The following is a 21,312-nucleotide window of genomic DNA, read 5'->3' as shown; positions in this document are numbered from 1 at the left end:
AGTGGTAACAGGTACCGTTCTGAAGTAGAGACAGTGTGAGGTGACATGACAGGTGTGTACCATTTAGAGAGCAAGGAGCCTGGGTAAGACAGCTGCTTCTTTCAGGGAAACTCAGAATTGGAGAATCCCCAGCAAAGATAGGTGCACTTAAATGTGTCGCAGCAAAAATGAACTACCCATAGTCCAGATAAAATGCTCCGAGAAGCCAAGGGGAGGCAACAGCCCTGGTCAGCAGACCGAAGGGTTGAAGCCCCCCAGCCTAACTCATATATTTATTAGCAGTAAAAATAACTCAAGAAAGCAGACAGAAGTTCTGAGGGGATGAAATAAAGGATAAGAAACATGTTGACTCCCAGTCTCTGTTCTGAGAGCCTAAACATTTCTGTTACTAATCTTATCCTGCTGTTTTGCTGTTTCCAGTACAGGGTCAGAGAAGCTCCTGGACACTTGTCCACTCATGACTTTCACTTTAGGGTGCCTTGCTGTCTCTATTAGTTTTCCTATCTCTGCATGTCTTCATGGCATATTTCTAGACAAATTATTTTAGACACTCTTTTTTTCCAGATAATCAGTTCCCATGATGCTACCTTGTCCAATTCTGTGAATCTGAACTGCAGTTCTGACCCTAATCTTGATACTTAAAGAGGCTTTCTTGTGTCCTAATCTTAACAAAAAATTTACTGAATACTCATTGTTTTATTGAGACACTTTTTTGTAGCCCAGTTTTGATATGCTGTGCCCTGATGCTCACTGTGGCAGAGCTCCACAGTCAACTTTCCATCCTCTCTTTGTTACCATCAGCACCTAATAACTCAACCTAGATTACTGATTGTCCCCCTGTTGAATTGTTTGACACCATTGGTTCTGCCACTCTGATTAACACTGCCACTGGGCTCAGCTCCACAGAAAGGGTCTTACCCCCTCCCATTGACATTGTGCTAATCATGCAGAAATAATGGATAGTGTTTTAAATGCTGCTGACAAGGCAAAGGACATTGATAATGAGAGCAGAGAAGTTAACTTTCTGAAGAGTGAGAAAATTACTTGGAAGAAGGCTGATTCAGCCTCTGATTCTCTAATTAATTTTTGAAAAAGACAGAAGTGTCAGAGAGTCCAGGAGGTCGTAGAGCTGAACATTCTTCATTTTAGTTCAATAAGAAGGAGGTAAATGGAAACAAAATCTTGCTATCAGAGACTTTCTCGGTAAAGTAAGCTGTGCCTGTCTCCTGAAGCGAGGATTTAGTAAGCCATAAGTTCAACATAACAGTAACCAGCACCACAGAACAAAATCGGTATTTATAATGATGACTCTTGGCCAAAGTATGTTGTGTTTACTATGGTAGGTAAGTTTTGAATTATACATTTTTCTCAAGAAAAGTTTTGACATTAGCATTGTATAAGGATCCAATCCTTTTAGTTTTCTTTTATTATCCACTTAAAACTTTCAAGGCTCATAAGAAATATTTACCAATGTTTAAATCTAGAAGAGTTTAATGTATACTTTCCCAAAAACTCCATTGAATGAATAATGGACATTTTCTAAAATTATATATGTCAGTTATTACTATGATCATTAGAAATTTATAGTCTATACATTTAGTACACATGTAGAATCAAATATCCATTCATCAATTATTCTAAAATTTAAAAAATTACTTTAGTGTTCTCTCAAATTTTCTTTTTATATTTTATATATTTTTATAATTAACAATATGTTTATTAAACACATTACAAAATCATTATGCTTTCAATTTTTTATTGAAACAATTTTAGGTATTCTCAGTTCTCAAAAGATTTAGTCAGAATTTTAGCTTCATAATTTGGTTAATAAAGTCTACTTTCCTTTTTTCTTATTTGGGGCATTGCTATTTGTCAATAAAATTTTTGCATTTAAGTTAATAGAGGTCATTTTAAATATAATTTTAGTATGATAACTAAAATGTCATTAAACAGAATGAGGTTTTGTTGTCAATGCTTAAAAAGAAAGAAAACAGCTTGTGATCAAATAGAGTCCATTAGACTGTTTTGGGTAAAAGACTGCTGAATAAAATAAGTACATTTTAATGGTCACTGTATTAGAAAACCTTGGTACTGATAGGTGTTAAAAATGCAGTTCTAGCCTGACCTGTGGTGGTGCAGTGGATAAAGCGTTGACCTGGAAATGCTGAGGTCGCCGGTTCGAAACCCTGGGCTTGCCTGGTCAAGGCACATATGGGAGTTGATGCTTCCAGCTCCTCCCCACCTTCTCTCTCTGTCTCTCTCTCTTCCTTTCTCTCTCCTCTCTAAAATGAATAAATAAAAAAAAATACAGTTCTATTATTGTCCTTAATGACACTGCTGGTTTTATGAACTGGTAAAACCATATTATTGGTTATAACCTGAAAGAAAGGGCTTATAAAGTTTCACACAATATATAAGATATTATGAAATTTGTGTATCTATGAAGCTTTTCTTTTAAAATTCATATTCCCATGGAATAAAAACAAAACAAAATAAAAACAAGCAACAGAAAACAACATTCCTCATTCTTATCACTACTACATAGGACAAAGCGCTAAGGGCAAGGCCTGGACACATAATCCAAAGGAAACTGACAGAGCTTGCAGGACCTCAGGGCACTCACATTAGAGACTGCAAACTGACTTTATAAGTAAAACGGGAGGCAGAAGGTTTTTCAGAAATTTTAGAGAAAAGGAAAGCTCTTAGACATTAGCTGGTCATTGCTCAAAAGCTAGAATTTTAGCACTTTCATATAGAGACTTGTAATCCAGGGAAACTAAAGTGGAAGAGGAATAAATATAAGTGTACAATTAACATATTGTTCTGGGAGTCAGAAAAAAAATTAGCAAAAGGGGGGAAGATGATAAATTCAGATCAAACCTGCACAGACAAGACTTCAGGTAATAGCATTTGGGATATATTAGATGTTGATTAATCCAAACCCTCTACTAATTTCTATTTTTATATTATCTGATCAATTATGCACTGCTTTTCTATGAGTAGATTGCTTTCATCCACATTTTAAAAATTAGGCAACAGAGTTTGAGTTGGTAACCCAGCAAAAAGTTTACTGATAATTCCTAGCAGAGACAGGAGAAATTTAGACTACTTTTTACTTCCAAGTTTCTGGTGTTTTTTTTGGGGGGGGGTATTTAATTTTATTTATTTATTTTTATTATTAATTTTAATGGGGTGACATTGATAAATCAGGGTACATATATTCAGAGAAAACATCTCCAGGTGATTTTTGACATTTGATTATGTTGCATACCCATCCCAAAGTCCAATTGTCTTCCATCACCTTCTATCTGGTTTTCTTTGTGCCCCTCTCCCACCTCCCTTTCCTTCCCCCCCCCCCCATGTAACCATCACACTCTTGTCCATGTTTCTGAGTCTCATTATTATGTCCCATCTATGTATGGAATCATATAGTTCTTAGTTCTTTTTTGATTTACTTATTTCTCTTATATAATGCTATCAAGGTCCATCCATGTAGTTGTAAATGATCCCATGTCATCATTTCTTATGGCTGAGTAGTATTCCATAGTATATATGTACCAAAGCTTTTTAATCCACTTGTCCACTGACGGACACTTGGGCTGTTTCCAGATCTTCACTATTGTGAACAATGCTGCCATAAACATGGGGTTGCATTTCTCCTTTTGGAACAGTGCTATCCCACTTTTAGGAATATATCTTAAGAACACAAAGTTTCTGTTCTTAATCCACAAACTAAAGAACTCAGCAATGCTCTGCTATAACCTACTCAAAACTATGCCTCCTTAGGTTAAGGCTTCCAGTCAGTAAAGAAATATAAATAAAGAATGTATATTTTGTTTAGTATAACTATGCCTAAGTTTCTGTATTATAAAGTATTAATAATTCTCATTACATAGTGTGAATTTGGTAATTTTTTTAAGAGAGGAGAGAAAGACAGGAGGGAGGGAGATGAGAAACATCAACTCATAGTTGTATCACTTTAGTTGTTCATTGATTGCTTCTCATATATGCCTTGACCAGCTGAGCCAGTGACACCTTGCTCAAATCAGTGACCTTGTGCTTAAACTAGTGACCTTGTGCTTCAAACCAGCAAACTTTGGGCTCAAGCCAACAATCATGGGGTCATGTCTATAATCCCACACACAAACCAGCAACCCTGCCCTCAAGCTGGTGAGCCCATGCTCAAGCCAGAGACTTTGGGGTTTTCAAACTGGGATCTCAGTGTCCCAGGTCAATGCTCTATCCATTGCTCTACCACCAGTCAGGTTGAGTTTAATAATTTTCAAATAATGTTTTTGTTGTCTTAAAGTCTCAGATTAGAGCACCCTTATAGTTACTGCTATGTATGGAAAGATATCTTCCCTGGGTTCCATTCAATATAAAAGTCAAGATGTTGATGTAGGATAAGCAGAAAGATGCAATTATTACAAAATACTACCTCAATAAGGACTATTTTTTTTAACCTAAATTAAGATTATTAAACATAATATAGTCATGTGGTGACTTTCTGTAAACTATTATTCTGAAAGTAATCTATTTTACCATAGAACCAAATTGATTGTAAAACCAAAGAGGACAAGAATGAAAATGAAGCATACAGGCAAGTTTAGAAAAGGCTTGAATTGCTATTTACCAAAGAGATTGGCAGAAAACTATCATAAATAGATAAAAAAAAGTACATAATTGATAAAGAAATACTTGGGATGTCTCTACGACTAAGAAGCATGGCAAAAATAAAATAAAATAAAGTGAATACTTAATTTATTAGTCTCCAAAGGCCCTCTCTGATGGTTATAGCACAAGTTGATTGGTGAAAAGAAAAAGCAACATGAGATTCGATTGCAGGCTGATTTTTTTTTCTTGAATTAACTTTGAAAATAAAGAAAATCTCTGTTAGAACTAATCAAATCATATTTAAAGACACGTGTTTCACCAGAGGGATGTTTATATAAGAAATTTATATTTATTCAATACGTGCGAGCTTAAGCACTCCCTCTATAGGCATAATTTTTATGTATAAGATACATTTGTGCATAAAGTTTATGTTCATTACTCACTAAACATTTCAGATTTTAAATGCATTTATAATAATTACATTCGCCTTTATAATGTCTTTATGCAATACATAGGAGAGGAACTAATCAAACACACAGTGTTGCCCTTGCCTGGTCACTGCTGGAATCACCACCCATCCGTTAAAGTTTTTATGCCCTTGCCACTGTTTACACTGTGACCATTCCTAACCGTAATTACTAATGTGTTTTTTACCACAGTTAACTTGGAGGCATCAATATATAGTAAATGCTGGAATTTAAAGTGCTTTGAAATAGAAATAGGTAGAAAGTTTATTCTCTTAAATTAAAATATGTTGGATTGTTTATTTCATTTTGGCAATTCAGGTAAACTGAATTCATATCAATAGGTATGTCAGAACATAGTCACAAAAGTCCAGAGTGGACCCATTGTTTTCTAAAGCCTGGCTACAATTGTTTACACATGATAGTGGCTAATCACTTAATAAATAACATGACAGCACATGGACCAATGGTTTGTCTCATGAACTCACAGCAACCCAAGAACAAGGTACAGTGAGTGTCATTCCCACTTTACAGACATAAAAACTGTGTCTGCTAGACTTCAAAATAAAGTGCCTAATTCACACAGCCAAATGGGGGGAACCATGATTCAGGTCTTGGCTGAATTTGGCCTTCAGAGTTCTGTGCAGGCAGCACCTACGCCATCAGGAGAGCCCAGCACCAGCAGCAGAGGGAAGAAGTGTGGAGAAATAAATCCCCGTTTCAAAAGATCAGTTCAACAATTTGCACTTTATTTTCAATAATAACTATTTAAAAGAGTTGTTGATTTCCATAGAAATAAACGTAATCATAAGCGGCATCCTGTGGTGACTAAGAGCTCACACTAGTGCTAGAATCCCAGTCCTGACTCAACAAGCTACTTTTCTGTTATTTAACCTTTCTGTGCCTCTGTTTCCTCATCTGTAAAATGGTAATTACATCATGTTTATCTCACATGGTTGTTATAAGGATTAAATGAATAATTCCCATTAAATACTTAAGCAATGAAAGGCATGGTAAGTTAGTCAACTAGGCTAGTAATTTCACAAGTTGTATTTGAAATGTTAAATTGGAATTGATACAAAATTGCTGAAATACATTGTTTAATGGTCATAGCTGCAGTAGACTTTACATATTTATATAACTTTGTATAGAATAATGGAGTTTCAGAGGAGTAGGGTTATAAAAAATAAGACCTTAGTCACAGATCTTTGTACACAGAGTTGACATATAGTATTTTCTTAAGAGGGTTGAAAATAAGAAATTTAAGAGTAGAATCACAGGAATTTTAGCCTGATACTTTTACTTTCTAGAATCAATGAATATTCAAAGGGAAAGAACATGCTGTGAAAGGACAAACAGAATGTAAAAAGTTATTGTAATGCAGAGACATATAATATCTTAAGAAATATGCATTTATATTTAATGTGGTTTGTGATAAAGAGTTAATTGTTCAGAGTTATTGTGTGATAACCTGTACTTTTCCCTATCTGTATTGCTATAATTCATTTTCATTTTTAACAGCTTGTGAATAGATATGCTTTTGCCTGTATGATCTCTGTCTATTAGCTATCAAATTAAAGGGCATGAGGGGCACAATAACAAAGTAAAAATAATTATGTGCATGTTACATTCTCCCCAGAATATAATCATTGACAACTATTCATGCTTACTTCCTCTTCATAAAGGATCAGTGCACATCTATGAAAAGATTCTGCTTGTACTTTCTATTTAGAGAAAAACCAATGTAGAGCTTTATGGACTAGAAAGCCGTTGTTTTGTTTTGTGAGAGGGGAAGGGAAAGAGACTGGGTAAGGGAGAGAAAAGGAAGCATCAACTCATTTCACTTAGTTGTGCACCCACTGATTGCTTCTCTTACCTGTCCTGACCAGGGCTCGAACTGGTGACATCAGGGTGGAACTGCCACCCTCCTGATGGAGCCTGGCCCTGGCCAATTGTTCCAGTGGGTGGAGTGGCAGCCCAGTGTGTGGATATCCCAGGTTCAGTCCTGTGTCAGGGCACACAAGAGAAGTGACCACCTGCTTCTCTCCCCCTCCCTTTCCTCTTCTCTCCCTCTTCCCTTCTCACTCAGTGGATCCATTGGTTTGAGTGTTGGCCCCAGGTGCTAAGAATAGCTCAGTTGGTCCTGTTGTAAGGTACCAAAAAATACAGAATTAATATTTTAGGAAGCTTAAAGAACATTTTATTAATTTGGGCTAGCCGTGCAGAGAGATTTTGAAAATGATCTTTGTACTTGTGTGATTAGCATCAAAACCAGGATGGCTGATGGCACTGTATTGTAAATGCAGAGGGGAAGGAGAGTTGGATTCTCTGACCTCCCTCCACACCTGTGAGGAAGCGAGTGAATAGCTAGCCAGGTACAGGAAGAGAAAGATTAAATTAAAACTTTTCTTATTTGATGAGCCATTTGTAGGCATTTGTCTCCATGGAAATTACCCCTCCCATCCTGAAAGTGTGTAGTTAATGTAGATATCTCTGAACAAAGGAATGGCAGGTGAACACTAGAAAATATAGGTATATCTTTTAATATGTAGAGTGACATTTTTACTATTGTGTTACCTTGTAAGTTTTAATGTGTAGAAATGTTTTTTATGAATTCTATAGACAAATGTTATAAACTTGCTAATGAATTGTGTCCCCCCCATCCTTTTCCCAAACCTGTGTAGGTGAAAACAAAAGTTATAAGCTTATGCCATGATGTCAGGCTTTTTCTCCTCCCATGTATAATTAAGGACATATAACCAGCCCCTAGAATATTAATCAGACACACAATTTGGGACTGCTGCCCCATGTAAGCTATATGCGGCTGGCATATTTAATAAATTTCCTCCTTTAATGAAACTCTTCAAAACTCATCTGGACTTAGTGTCTCTATGAAAACCCGCAGAATTGTGGATTGGGTACTTCACAATAGTCTGAGTGTCAGCCTCAGGCACTACAAATAGCTTGGTTGATTCACACATTGGCCCAAGGGGTTGCTGGGTAGATTCTGGTCTGGTTGCATGAAGGAGTCTGTCTCTCTATATCCTCTCCTCTCCTCTAAAAAAAAAAAAAAAAAAAAAAAAAAGAGATGGAGCCAGAGACCCTGGCAGTTGGAGATAATGCTCTATCCACTGTGCCACCAGCCAAGACTAGAGAACCAGTTCTTAATGGCAACAATCTAGAATTAGTCTCCTTCTGAAATTGAACATCAAAACACCTTTGGATTATATTTAAATTCTGAGACTCCACTGATGAATAACTAACCTATTTTCCTGAATAATTTGCACAACTCCTAAAAGAATCACAGATCAGAAGTGGAATCTGTACATCATCACAGGGTACAATTGGTGGATAAAGCCCATGTTCTCTGTTCAAACTTTTTTATTAAAACTATTGTGTATGACTTGTAATAATCATAATTTTTCTCTACTGTTCTGGTACACATTCAGACTTCTATACATTATAATCAATAATTATGTTTTTCCAAGAAGCTTCTGGTTATGCATATAATATTAAATTTTGTTCAATACTACACTTCTTTATATATATATATATATATATATATATATATATATATATATATATATATCTCATAGTTCTTTCAGACTACTTCTTGAGTTTATCCTGTTATCTAGAGAATCACATAAAAACAAATACATAATTGGTGATAAAAGAATATAGTACCTAAAATACAGTTTCAAAGTAAGAGAATTTGAACTAAGTGTAAAATTTTTATATAGTCCCACTTACTTTTCGTTTCTGTCCAGGGGAAGATTATAGCTTTTTCACTTGTGTAGTGATTGACAGTGTCAAGTTATACCCATATGCATCCTGTCCATTTTGCAAAGGCAGGAGGACTAGGAGCTAGCTGTGACATACCTGGAACATAGGAGACATGGGCTGGGTCCTCCAGGCTCATGGAATGATGTCACTGTAGGCCAGTGGGCAGCTAGTTGTCCTGCTCAGGGGTGGTTTTGCTTAGACCCATGGATATGGGGCGACTACGCTGTAACTCTTCCTTCAAAGAAAGGAGGCAGGTGTTTTAGGTCTTTAGGAAATGGAGATGAGGTGTGAAAGCAAAGTAGGAATCAAGCTTGATTCTTAGTTGGAACAAGAAAGCTCTTAAAACATTTTCAGAGTGGCTCTGCTCTGGGATGCAGCCCTATGTGTTACATTACCCCCCTCATAGCTCAAAATCGATCATGTTAGTGTTTATTTAAACTGAAGTCCAAGCTATCCTCTGTCCTCTGACTCCAACATGCTTTTCAGTATTGTCCTCTGTATGGGCAAAAGTAGCTACTTTGCATCATCTCAGCATTTTGCTTTTGCCACTTAATTGTCTTACAGGTCTCCTCACTGGCTTGAATCTCATTTCCCAGCCAAACCAGTTCTCCTTACAGTGTAAGATCCAAATCTGAAGAAATCTCATCTGCCTTAAAAAAAGTAGTATTCTTTCTCCTGAACAACCATATCTCAGTGAATATTTAAGTACTATATCCCATTTCCCCCCCTAAAAACTACAATTTGAAGATATTACTTATGCATCTTCATATTATGCTCCACCAAATTTGGTAAATGTAGTCTGTATGGAGAAAGCAAGTGATAACATTTAAAAAAAGATAGCTTCAAGTTCAAATCCAGGCTCTAGCCCTTACTAGCTACATAAACTTTTATTAAATTTTACTTTCTTTTAAAAGTGTGAATTATGATATCTACCTTGCAGGGTTGTTGAGTAATTAAGTATAATATTTATTTGATGTAATATTTGTAAAAAAATAAACGTAAGTTCCTAAAACAATATTTGCATTTCTTCTGCCTCTCTTTTTTCCTTTCTTTTCTACAAATTAAATAATTACTTGCACAGTTAGTCTAGGACAATCAGGTATAAGGTAATGACTTCTCTCTTGAGCTACAGCAATTGCTTGAAATAGGATACTTTTGTAAAGATAATCCTGTTTTAGTCACCTTTATTTTAGTGAAAACATTGGCCATATCTTTCCAGAAGACAGTTAAAGCTTTTTCCAACTGGGTTATTTGCTTTTTAAATGGACAGATTTCAGAAAGAATTTGATTTATTTAGTCATTTCCTATGACTCATATGTAAATCATAGAAATTTAATGACAAAGGGAAAATAGTATTTTGTGAAACTTATGTGAAAACTTTGCTTGGGTTTGCTTGATAAAGGGCATGATCGAAAGCAAAACTTGAGCACTCATTCTAGGTGTGTTTGTGCTGGAACAACCTGTGTCCTAGGTTTTGCTAAGCAATACAATCAGAAGTGGTTGGAACTCCTGGATTTGCTTTTCAGAGCTATGCAGCCTAAGTAATGACCATACTTATAAATGTATGCTATCTAAATATATTCTTTCTCTAGGAGTTTGGTTTTCCTTTAGAGAAGATTCAATTACCAAAACTGAACTTTATTACTGTGTCTAAATATCTAGCTGAAGTATCTTAGTGAGTTGTTTTAAAATGTCCCTATACAACACATTGGTGAGAAAACGTTAAAAAAGCTCTCATTTAATGGCCTCTCCTTCTTTACCCTATTAGGTCACAAGAATATGTCTAAATGAAAGAGACTGGAATTCTCAAGAGCAGTAGAGAAACTTGTTGGGAAATGATTAAGATAAGGTTAAACTTGGCACAATGCTTTTTTTTTTAAACTAAAACTCCTATAAATATTGTTCATTTTAAAATTCACATTACATCCCAAGTTTACTCCAAATAAAGTGAAAATAATAACCTAGTAATATTTATTAATATATACTTTTGTATTGGTTTTAAAGTAAGAATTTGTATAATCTCAGCATCGGCTTACCAGTTTATGCCAGGGGCTTTGAGATGTAAATATCAGCATCAGAGTAATCAAGAAGAAAGTGAAAAACGTGAAAATGGAAAAACAAGGAAATGCTGACTCTTATGTTTTGGCTTTCTATAACTAAGGTTGGGTAAATTATACTATAATAAAGTGTTTTTTTCTTATTGGGGATTGAGGAAATTTTATTCAGCCAACATATCCTAGTTTTTTATCTATCACAGTCATTATGTGTACAAAATAAACACATGTGCCTGCTCTTATGTTTTAGTGGGGAAGACAGATGTGTAAATACTTTTTATAAATCAACTGGTCTAAATAGTTGAAAAGGAATAGAAGTCTTGTTTGAAGATCAAAATGAGCTAGAAGAAATCTTTAAAATTAATGGAAACTCAGGCATAGAACATGATAATTAGTAAATATTCATCAATAATGGATAATTTTATTTATTTATTTAAATTTTTTTTTACAGAGACAGAGTCAGAGAGAGGAATAGATAGGAACAGACAGACAGGAACAAAGAGAGATGAGAAGCATCAATCATCAATTTTTTGTTGTGACACCTTAGTTGTTCATTGATTGCTTTCTAATATGTGCTTTGACCGCGGGCCTTCAGCAGACTGAGTAACCCCTTGCTCGAGCCAGCGACCTTGGGTCCTCACTGGTGAGCTTTGCTCAAACCAGATGAGCCCGCGCTCCAACTGGCGACCTTGGAGTCTCAAATCTGGGTGCATCCGCATCCCAGTCTAAAGCTCTATCCACTGCTCCACCGCCTGATCAGGCTATGGATAATTTAATGTAAGAACAGTTACATAAAAAAATCAAAGTGATACATTTCTTTTCCCTGATAATTAATGTTAGCTTGACTTTCTGCTGCTGCCTAAGTATATTAATTTATTTTATTCTCAGTTGTAATTTATTTAGCTAACATATGAAAGGTGATGTTTAAAAGTCTATTATAACATCTATATATTAATTTAGTATTCAAAAATTAGGGTTTAATCATTAGTTAATAAACTGACACTTATTCTTTGCAAAGCCTTATGCCAACTACTGGGCTCTAAAAATGTGCAGGACAGAGCATCCCTGGCCTAAAAGAGCTCAATTAATCTAAATTTCAATGTGGCGTTACTGTATTTATTCACCATAGAAAAGTTAAAGGAATGTGAAAGTACAGCAGCTTATAGAATTTATAAAACAAAGTTTGAAGAAAAATTGGCTACTTACTGGTCTATTACAGACATCATGTAACCAGATTTCTTTATTTGCTGCTTATGGTATTACATTGTCTGCCTCCATTACCATGACCACCTAGGATTTTACTGGAAACAAGGTATTTCCACATCACCCTGAGAGGAGAATAATATTGTTTCCTTTGTGATTTTTTAAAAATAAATATATTTTAGACACTAAGTCTCTATATGGGATTTTATTAGGATATAATATGTCTTTTGATTTTTCATATTATAATTCCATTATACTTAGCTTCTATTAGATTAAACATTTATTTGGTAAAATAGTCTCCTCCCTTTCAAAAGCATTGTCTATGACTATACTCAATTTCTGCATTTCTTTCAAAGTATGCCTAAGTGGTCCCTTATATTTCTAAGTTAAAATGGTTATACCTCTTTTGTGTGCATAAAGTTATTTTACTAACTTTTGTGTCAATGCAATTTCTCTATAGTTGTTTCAAAATAATCTTCTGTTCTCTTTATTGTTCTAGATTTTGCCACTTGTCCTAATGAGGTGTAGCTATTAAGAATAAGCAAAATGATATTCAAGGTTATTTAAGTTCTATACTTCTGAATATTGGGTAGTGGAGGAGGGAAGTTTTTATGTAACTAAATCTAAAGTCCCATTTTTAATCTACTCATTTATGGACGATTAATTGATACATGAGTATATGTGGTTTCTAAACCCCAAGCATTTACAAAATATAAAAAGTATAAAAGATCAGAGAAAATATTTCATTTAGCAAAAGTCAGGCAACAAAAAAGCACTGAAAATAGAAAAATAATTAAATCTCATAGTAGAAACAATACACAATAGTATTATGGGTATGACAAATATATATGTTAATATCTTTGTTATAAAAATAATAATATAATATTATGTCTTACTAATACTATAATTAGACATAGAAAAAATATATAAATGAGAAGCTGTTAGATTGATTTTATATCTGTGTTAAAGAAATCAAGATGGAGAACAAAGAGACAAACAATGAAGATTGTTTTTCCACATATATAAGGAGAGAGAGAAAGAACTCCTTATGTTCTGAATTAAAAATATTTTCAACTTGCTTAAAAGATTAAATTTAAAAAAATTATAATTTAAAACATGATATTAGTGAGAACTAATTGGGAGATAGAATAGACTCTCAGAAAATTTGTGGATGAATTAGTTACTATTTAAGCTATATAACTGCATGTCATTGAAAACAAATACAAATTTATTAAATAAAGTCTCCAAAATATGAACCATGCTGTTAAGAGTCACAGTCCTGTCAGTGAACAGAATTCTTGTCAAGTAGTTCAGCATGAGGCATTAATAATAGGACTTATTTACAAATAGAAATATTAAATCTCGAGTAGAATATGGTGAGGCAATTAAATGAAAGATTTGGTGTTATCGGAGTTTGGAACCACAGAATGGTCTGGAAGGAAGTAGGACCTTGGAAGTGGGTCTGCCCAGTGGAAGCTGGGACCAAGGAGGAGACATGCCTATTGCTGGTTATACTGTCCCACCAGTCCAGGAAAAGAGGGAAGAAATAACATTATGGCTTCCTTCATCTCACTTTCTTTTTTTTTATAATAATTTTATTTTTTTAATGGGGTGACATCAATAAATCAGGATATATATATTCAAAGATAACAAGTCCAGGTTATCTTGTCATTCAATTATGTTGCATACCCATCACCCAAAGTCAGATTGTCCTCTGTCACCTTCTATCTTGTTTTCTTTGTGCCCCTCCCCCTCCCCTTTCCCTCTCCCATTCCCCCCTCCCCCCCCAACCACCACACTCTTATCAATGTCTCTTAGTTTCACTTTTATGTCCCACCTACGTATGGAATAATGCAGTTCCTGGTTTTTTCTGATTTACTTATTTCGCTTCGTATCATGTTATCAAGATCCCACCATTTTGCTGTAAATGTTCCGATGTCATCATTTCTTATGGCTGAGTAGTATTCCATAGTGTATATGTGCCACATCTTCTTTATCCAGTCTTCTATTGATGGGCTTTTTGGTTGTTTCCATGTCCTGGCCACTGTGAACAATGCTGCAATAAACATGGGGCTGCATGTGTCTTTACGTATCAATGTTTCTGAGTTTTTGGGGTATATACCCAGTAGAGGGATTGCTGGGTCATAAGGTAGTTCTATTTGCAGTTTTTTGAGGAACCACCATACTTTCTTCCATAATGGTTGTACTACTTTACATTCCCACCAACAGTGGATGAGGGTTCCTTTTTCTCCACAGCCTCTCCAACATTTGCTATTACCTGTCTTGCTAATAATAGCTAATCGAACAGGTGTGAGGTGGTATCTCATTGCCGTTTTGATTTGCATTTCTCTAATAGCTAAAGAAGATGAGCATCTTTTCATATATCTGTTGGCCATTTGTATTTCTTCCTGGGAGAAGTGTCTATTCATATCCTCTTCCCATTTTTTTATTGGATTGTTTGTTTGTTTGTTGTTGAGTTTTATGAGTTCTTTGTATATTTTGGATATTAGGCCCTTATCTGAGCTGTTGTTTGAAAATATCATTTCCCATTTAGTTGGCTTTCTGTTTATTTTGTTATCACTTTCTCTTGCTGAGCAAAAATTTCTTAGTCTGATATAGTCCCATTCATTAATTTTTGCCTTCACTTCTCTTGCCTGTGGAGTCAAATTCATAAAAGAGTTGAGTACCTATGTCTTCTTCTATGTACTTAATTGTTTCAGGTCTTATGTTTAGATCTTTGATCCATTTTGAGTTAATTTTTGTACAGGGGGACAAACTGTAGTCCAGTTTCATTCTTTTGCATATGGCTTTCCAGTTTTCCCAGCACCATTTATTGAAGAGGCTTTCTTTTCTCCATTGTGTGTTGTTGGCCCCTTTATCAAAAATTATTTGACTATATATATGTGGTTTTATTTCTGGACTTTCTATTCTGTTCCATTGGTCTGAGTGTCTATTTTTCTGCCAATACCATGCTGTTTTGATTGTCGTGGCCCTATAATAGAGTTTGAAGTCAGGTATTGTAATGCCCCCAGCTTCATTCTTTTTCTTTAGGATTGCTTTGGCTATTCGTTTTTTATAGTTCCATATAAATCTGATGATTTTTTGCTCTATTTCTTTAAAAAATGTCATTGGAAGTTTGATGGGAATTGCATTAAATTTGTATATTGCTTTGGGTAATATAGCTATCTTGATTATATTTATTCTTCCTAGCCAAGAACAAGGTATATTCTTCCATCTCATTATATCTTTTTCGATTTCCCTTAACAATGGTTTATAGTTTTCATTATATAAGTCCTTTACATTCTTTGTTATGTTTATTCCTAAGTATTTTATTTTTTTGTTGCAATCATGAAGGGAATTATTCTTTTTCATCTCACTTTCTAATCTCTCACCAGTGCCTCTCATTGGCAAGCTAGAGCTACCACCAACTTAGTGACAGGACCTGATACTCTTAGTTTTCTTGGTTAGTTCTCTACCATGTAGAATAGGGTAGGGAGGGGCAGGGAATGGTCTTGTAAGAAGGTCATTGTCAGTAAGAAGTGTACCTTACCTATTTATTATAGAAGATTATGGGTTTATTTTCATTTACTCTAAATGTACACAGAGAGAAATGGTGATACAAATGTGATCTTTATTACAAAACAAAGTGAATGAAAACTTATAAAATCACTTATTCCTAAGGAAATAAAATTATTTCACTTTTAATGAAATGAAAACTGTATGTATAAATCATAATGGTGTGTTAATAATAAAAATTTGTGACCTAATCTTAAAGTAACTTTTATCTCCCACCCTTCCTTTAAACTTTATTTAACTGGGATAATCTTACCCAGTATGAGAACTGAGGTAGCTCTCATGGCTTTTTTCCTCATTCTTGGCTATCTGAGAATTCTACATTTACTTGGGCTAAAATGAAACCCTCAATTCAGGAATTAGAATACCTATCACATGTAATAATCAAAATTTCAAATTTGGCCTAGAATTAATCGTTCTCTACTCTTGCAGCTCAGACCTGCTTCCAGATAAGAAGTTGCCTGGTGCCTTGTCCTTTCGATAACTTCCTCCTTTCAGTTCACTTCCACCCCTCCTCACAAGGTAGAAGAAGTTGGAAGTAGATGATGAATGAACCTGGCCGGTTTTGATTTAGCTGGTAATTTCCTGCCTCTAAGCCAGGGGTCCCCAAACTTTTTACACAGGGGGCCAGTTCACTGTCCCTCAGACTGTTGGAGGGCCGTACTATAAAAAAAACTATGAACAAATCCTTATGCACACTGCACATATCTTATTTTAAAATAAAAAAACAAAACGGGAACAAATACAATATTTAAAATAAAGAACAAGTAAATTTAAATCAACAAACTGACCAGTATTTCAATGGGAACTATGCTCCTCTCACTGACCACCAATGCAAGAGGTGCCCCTTCCAGAAGTGCAGCGGGGGCCGGATAAATGGCCTCAGGGGGCCGCATGGGGGCCGCATGCGGCCCGCGGGCTGTAGTTTGGGGACCCCTGCTCTACGCCTTCCAGATTCTAAACATTGTTTCTTCTCTTTGGTCAACTATTTAGTTTCCCCAAAGAATGCATATCTCCTCTAGTTCCCCTAGCCTAGGCAAGAACTTTTCAACTTTTCAAGGTTACATACATGTAACTTTTTCTCAGCTGGGCACAGGAAAGGGACTTTAGCCTCTTTTCTGCCAGGGGCTTCTCACTCTCCATCAATTTGAACAAACCCAAGATGATCTAAAGAAAGCTCTGTTTTCCAGTTATAAATTTTATGTTCATGGGAAACCCTGAAGTATAACACAACCCCAAATTAGGGAAAGCATGCCAAATCTTCCACTAGAACATCAGGCAACTATAGAACCAAGATTTGGAATCAAGCATAAGAAGAAGATTGTAAGAGGATAACTCAAGTACGTTCTTTAGGATGTACCATTGGAAAAGATGCATTCCTTGTATTACTTGGGTCAAATTCATAACCCTTGGATAGAGAGTCTTATTTGCTAAACTTAGGTTTGGTGCCTGCCCTTTGTCTTTACCTGGCTAGAAAGTGGAAGAATTAGAAAAATTCAGGAACACCTCTGATTATATAAGTACTTAGTTTATTCACGCACAAAAGCTGTACACAATGCTGACCTCAACAGCAGAAGAAAATGTCCCAAGTTTAAATGCTTATCAAGCTTCTGCTTACAATCTGTTTGTTAATGTAGCATTGGCACGGTGACTCACTGCATCAAACCCAGATGGAAGAGGTTGAGAAATACACTCTTCCTCTTCCTAAGAGGCACTATATTACACAAAGCTAAGGGGACCTGGAGAACCTATGACTTTCTTTTACAATTTATCACATATATATCAAGGTATTTTTCTGTGGTTCATATTTATTCTTTCACTAGAAGTTTCCAAACACTTCTTTTATATCAAGAATGATTCTGGGCATTGAAGATTTAAATGTAAATACGTAAAAACATTTCATTTTAACTACAATTTCCTCTGAGAAAATTTATAGAAGCAAAATGAGGTATTTGAAATACTATGTAAATATGCCATGGTAAAAATATTAACAATGTTACAACACTGAGTAGTGAACCCAACGTTTTGGTAAAAGAGTGAACAAAAATAGTACTCTCTGCAGGAGATGACCTAAAGAGTTTAGGTGAGATAAAGACCAGGACCTATTATTTTCTATTTAAGTTTCTAGTCAATGTATAAGAAAAAAAAAATATGGCATAAAGCCTGAAATTGTAAAAGTAGAGCCATTACTCTTTTCAGATTATAAAATTGTGTATGTACAAAATCCAAAAGGATCTACCAATAAATTTTTAAAATTGGTATTGTACTTTACAAATTTGCTGGACATAATTTTATTGTAGAGAACTCAGCTGAGTTTTCACACGCTAGCAAGAATGAACTGTTGAATGATATTTTGAAGAATTACCTTTTACTGTCATTTCAGAATTATCAAACACATAGAAATAAATCTGACGATAGATGTGTAAGACACCAACATTGAAAACTATAAAACACTGATAAGACACTATTATACAATAAGCTTTAATGATACATTAAGGAATGAAGCAGCAGAGAGTAATGGGAAGAAAGAGGTAAAGAGAGACACTGACTGACTTAATAACTTGTCTCAGTTAAAATAAAATGCTCACAGTTGGTTATTCAAAACCAGGTGTGCCTCTTATTTATGTTCTCTCCTGCTCAAAAGAGCTTCGCATCCTCTGAGCTGTTAATCATACCCCTTTCTCTGCACTCTAGCCTCTCTACCATATAGTCCTAGTTCAGATACTCGTAAATTCTTTTCTGAATTACTGCAGTTGCCATCTAGAAAGCATCCATGTTCTGATTTTTTGTCAATCATGTTTAATTACATCAAGTCAAATATGAATATATAACTATTCTCAAACTGTTCTGATGGGTTTGTACCATTTACTTCACAAAAACCGGAACTTAACATGAATTAGCCTCACCTACATTCCATGCATAACTCCACTTACAGGTCGTCTTTTGTTTTACCTCTTCTCCCCTGATGCCTCTTTTCCTCCTCTCTACCGGCCCCTGATAACAGGACAAATTCTTGCTAATCTTTGAAGTCTCTACTCAAATTTTTCTTTCCAAATTGTACTCCATCCCTCCCTGTCAGTTTATTATAAACTGATTATATTACATTGTTTTATGCATGTTTATTTCTTCACTGTATTATGAGCAATTTAAATGAAAATACTAAGTTTTTATAGTGCCTGGCTTAGGGAGAGGTTAAATAATTATGTGAAACCAATCAATTAAGGAAATATTTTTATTCAGAATATTTTTAATTCCTTAAGATATGGAAATAAAACACATAATCTGATAATTTTTAAAATTTACCCTAAGCAATTGATAGATGAACATTATTTAATCCAGAACCAGAAACTAGTATTTACTTTTAACTGAGTAGCTGAATGATTTTTAAAAATCTATATCATTTCTCTTTTAAATATGGAATTTTAATTGGTAAATTATAAACTATTCTCTCTGGGGCATATGGAATTTGAATTTAAAGTCTGACTGTTCCTTCAGATATTCAACTTAATACACACAGATGACTCCTATTAAATTTTTGAACTATAATCTGACTTCTGTTACAAAAAGGCTATAGAAATAAATCAAAATGTGAAATTATGCTTTTTTTCAAATATAAACTACTTCATATGATATCTAAAGTGCATTCTAAAAAATATTGTATTCTGTTTTCACCTGACAACAAAATATGTTAATATACATCAGTTAAATCAAACATAAATATTTCCAAAACAATGCATACTTTCAAAATGCATTGCTCTTCCTTATTATTTAAGTTACAATATAAAAAGAAATAAGGTGAAACTTTACATTTATAGTTATAACATTTATGCCTTAGTCTTTGTTTGCAATATGCCTGCAGTTAATATAAAACTTTTTTTTTTAACTCAGGGATGCTAAGCACACTATTTTTGGGGGAGTTGAATTAAATTATATAATTTTATTGCAAAAGATGAAATACAATTACAGAACTTGCCTTATGTGTACTAGTATTTTATTGAGGTATAGAAAGGAGAAATTTTCTATTTGTAAACTATATATGCCCATTTCTCTAGAAATCTAAATGCTGAATTTTCTGCTATGTGTTTAATTACTAATTTATGTTTTTATTATTTAAAATTTCATTTTTAAATATTTAACATTTTAAATATCCTATATATTTCTATAATAATTTTTGTATTTATATCTTAGAATTTTGAGGGCACGGCCTGTAAATAAGTTATCAAGAATAATATGGATTGGCTTTTGTATGCTATTAGAGTATTGTAGGTTAAGAAATAAACCCTATCTGGCCCAGCCATTTCTCATATTAATGAGTGAATAATCAAAAGAGAAGTGATAACCTATAGTTGTTAGCTTTGACTTCTTTGGGAAACTATTACTGAAATCAACTAAATTAGACAGTTTTAGAGGTTGAAGCAGGAAAACTAATCCAAACCAGAATCTTAAAATGAGAGCTTTCTTCATCTGAAAAAACAGCAGTGACAGAAATTGACATTAAATATTAGAATCCTTATATTTCTTACTTTGAAAATATAATTATTTTTTTTTTAAATTATGAAGTTTTTATTCCAAATAACTGCCTAGGTGAGAAGGTCCCAGTTGCTGTTGGGAAGAATCAGCCTGGATATAGCTTTAGTGAAAGGAGAGTTCTTAGATCTCAATGAATTAGAAGTGAATGTTATGAAGTATTTTATTATTTACATTAGTTTTCCATTACTAGGGTCATTTTCATGTAGTGTCAAAGAAATTTTATCAGAAGAAAGCATTTTACACATCTGGTGGAAATTTATGTGCCTTTGCATAATTATAAGTTTCAATGTTCCTCATTATCTTGTCATATTTCAGCATCAGTGTGTCTGTGTCTCTTGGTTTTAATAGTAGTCCACAATAGGCAAAAAGAAACCAAAGTAAAAGTAAGAATACAAAAATAACTTTAAAACTATTTACTGATTATAACTATGACAGTGGTTAGTGGGACAAAACTAAGTTAAATAACCTAATTGATTGATTGACTGATTGTGCCAGGAGTTGCCCATCTGATTTTCACAAATCTGGGATTGTCACTCAAGATGAGTTCATAAAATTTTGAAATCTGTTATTTTAAGTAAGAAAGTAATTAGTTACTATTGTTCTTAATTTATATATTTTTTTTTTTTAATTTTTCTGAAGTGAGAAGCGGGGAGGCAGAAACACACACTCACATGCGTCTGATAAGAATCCACTCGGCACATCCGCTAAGAAATGATGCTCTGCCCATCTGGAGCATTGCTCTGTTGTGACTAGAGCCATTCTAGCACCTGAGGCAGAGGCCATGGAGCCATGCTCAGCGCCCGGGCCAACTTTGCTCCAATTGAGCCATGGCTGCAGGAGGGGAAGAGAGAGATTGAGAGACAGGAGAGGGGAAGGGGTGGAGAAGCAGATGAGCACTTCTCCTATGTGCCCTGGCCAGGAATTGAACCTGGGACTTCCACATGCTGGGCCGACACTCTACTATTGAGTCAATTGGCCAGAGCCTAGTAATTAGTTATTATTAAATAAATATTGATTATATGGTCTATTAATTTAGAAAAATAATAGAACTGTGTAATTTTTTATGTAACAATGATGATGTCAACCGAATG

Source organism: Saccopteryx bilineata, chromosome 1 (assembly GCF_036850765.1).
Source record: "Saccopteryx bilineata isolate mSacBil1 chromosome 1, mSacBil1_pri_phased_curated, whole genome shotgun sequence".
Taxonomy (NCBI): domain Eukaryota; kingdom Metazoa; phylum Chordata; class Mammalia; order Chiroptera; family Emballonuridae; genus Saccopteryx; species Saccopteryx bilineata.
This window is presented reverse-complemented; position numbering follows the sequence as displayed.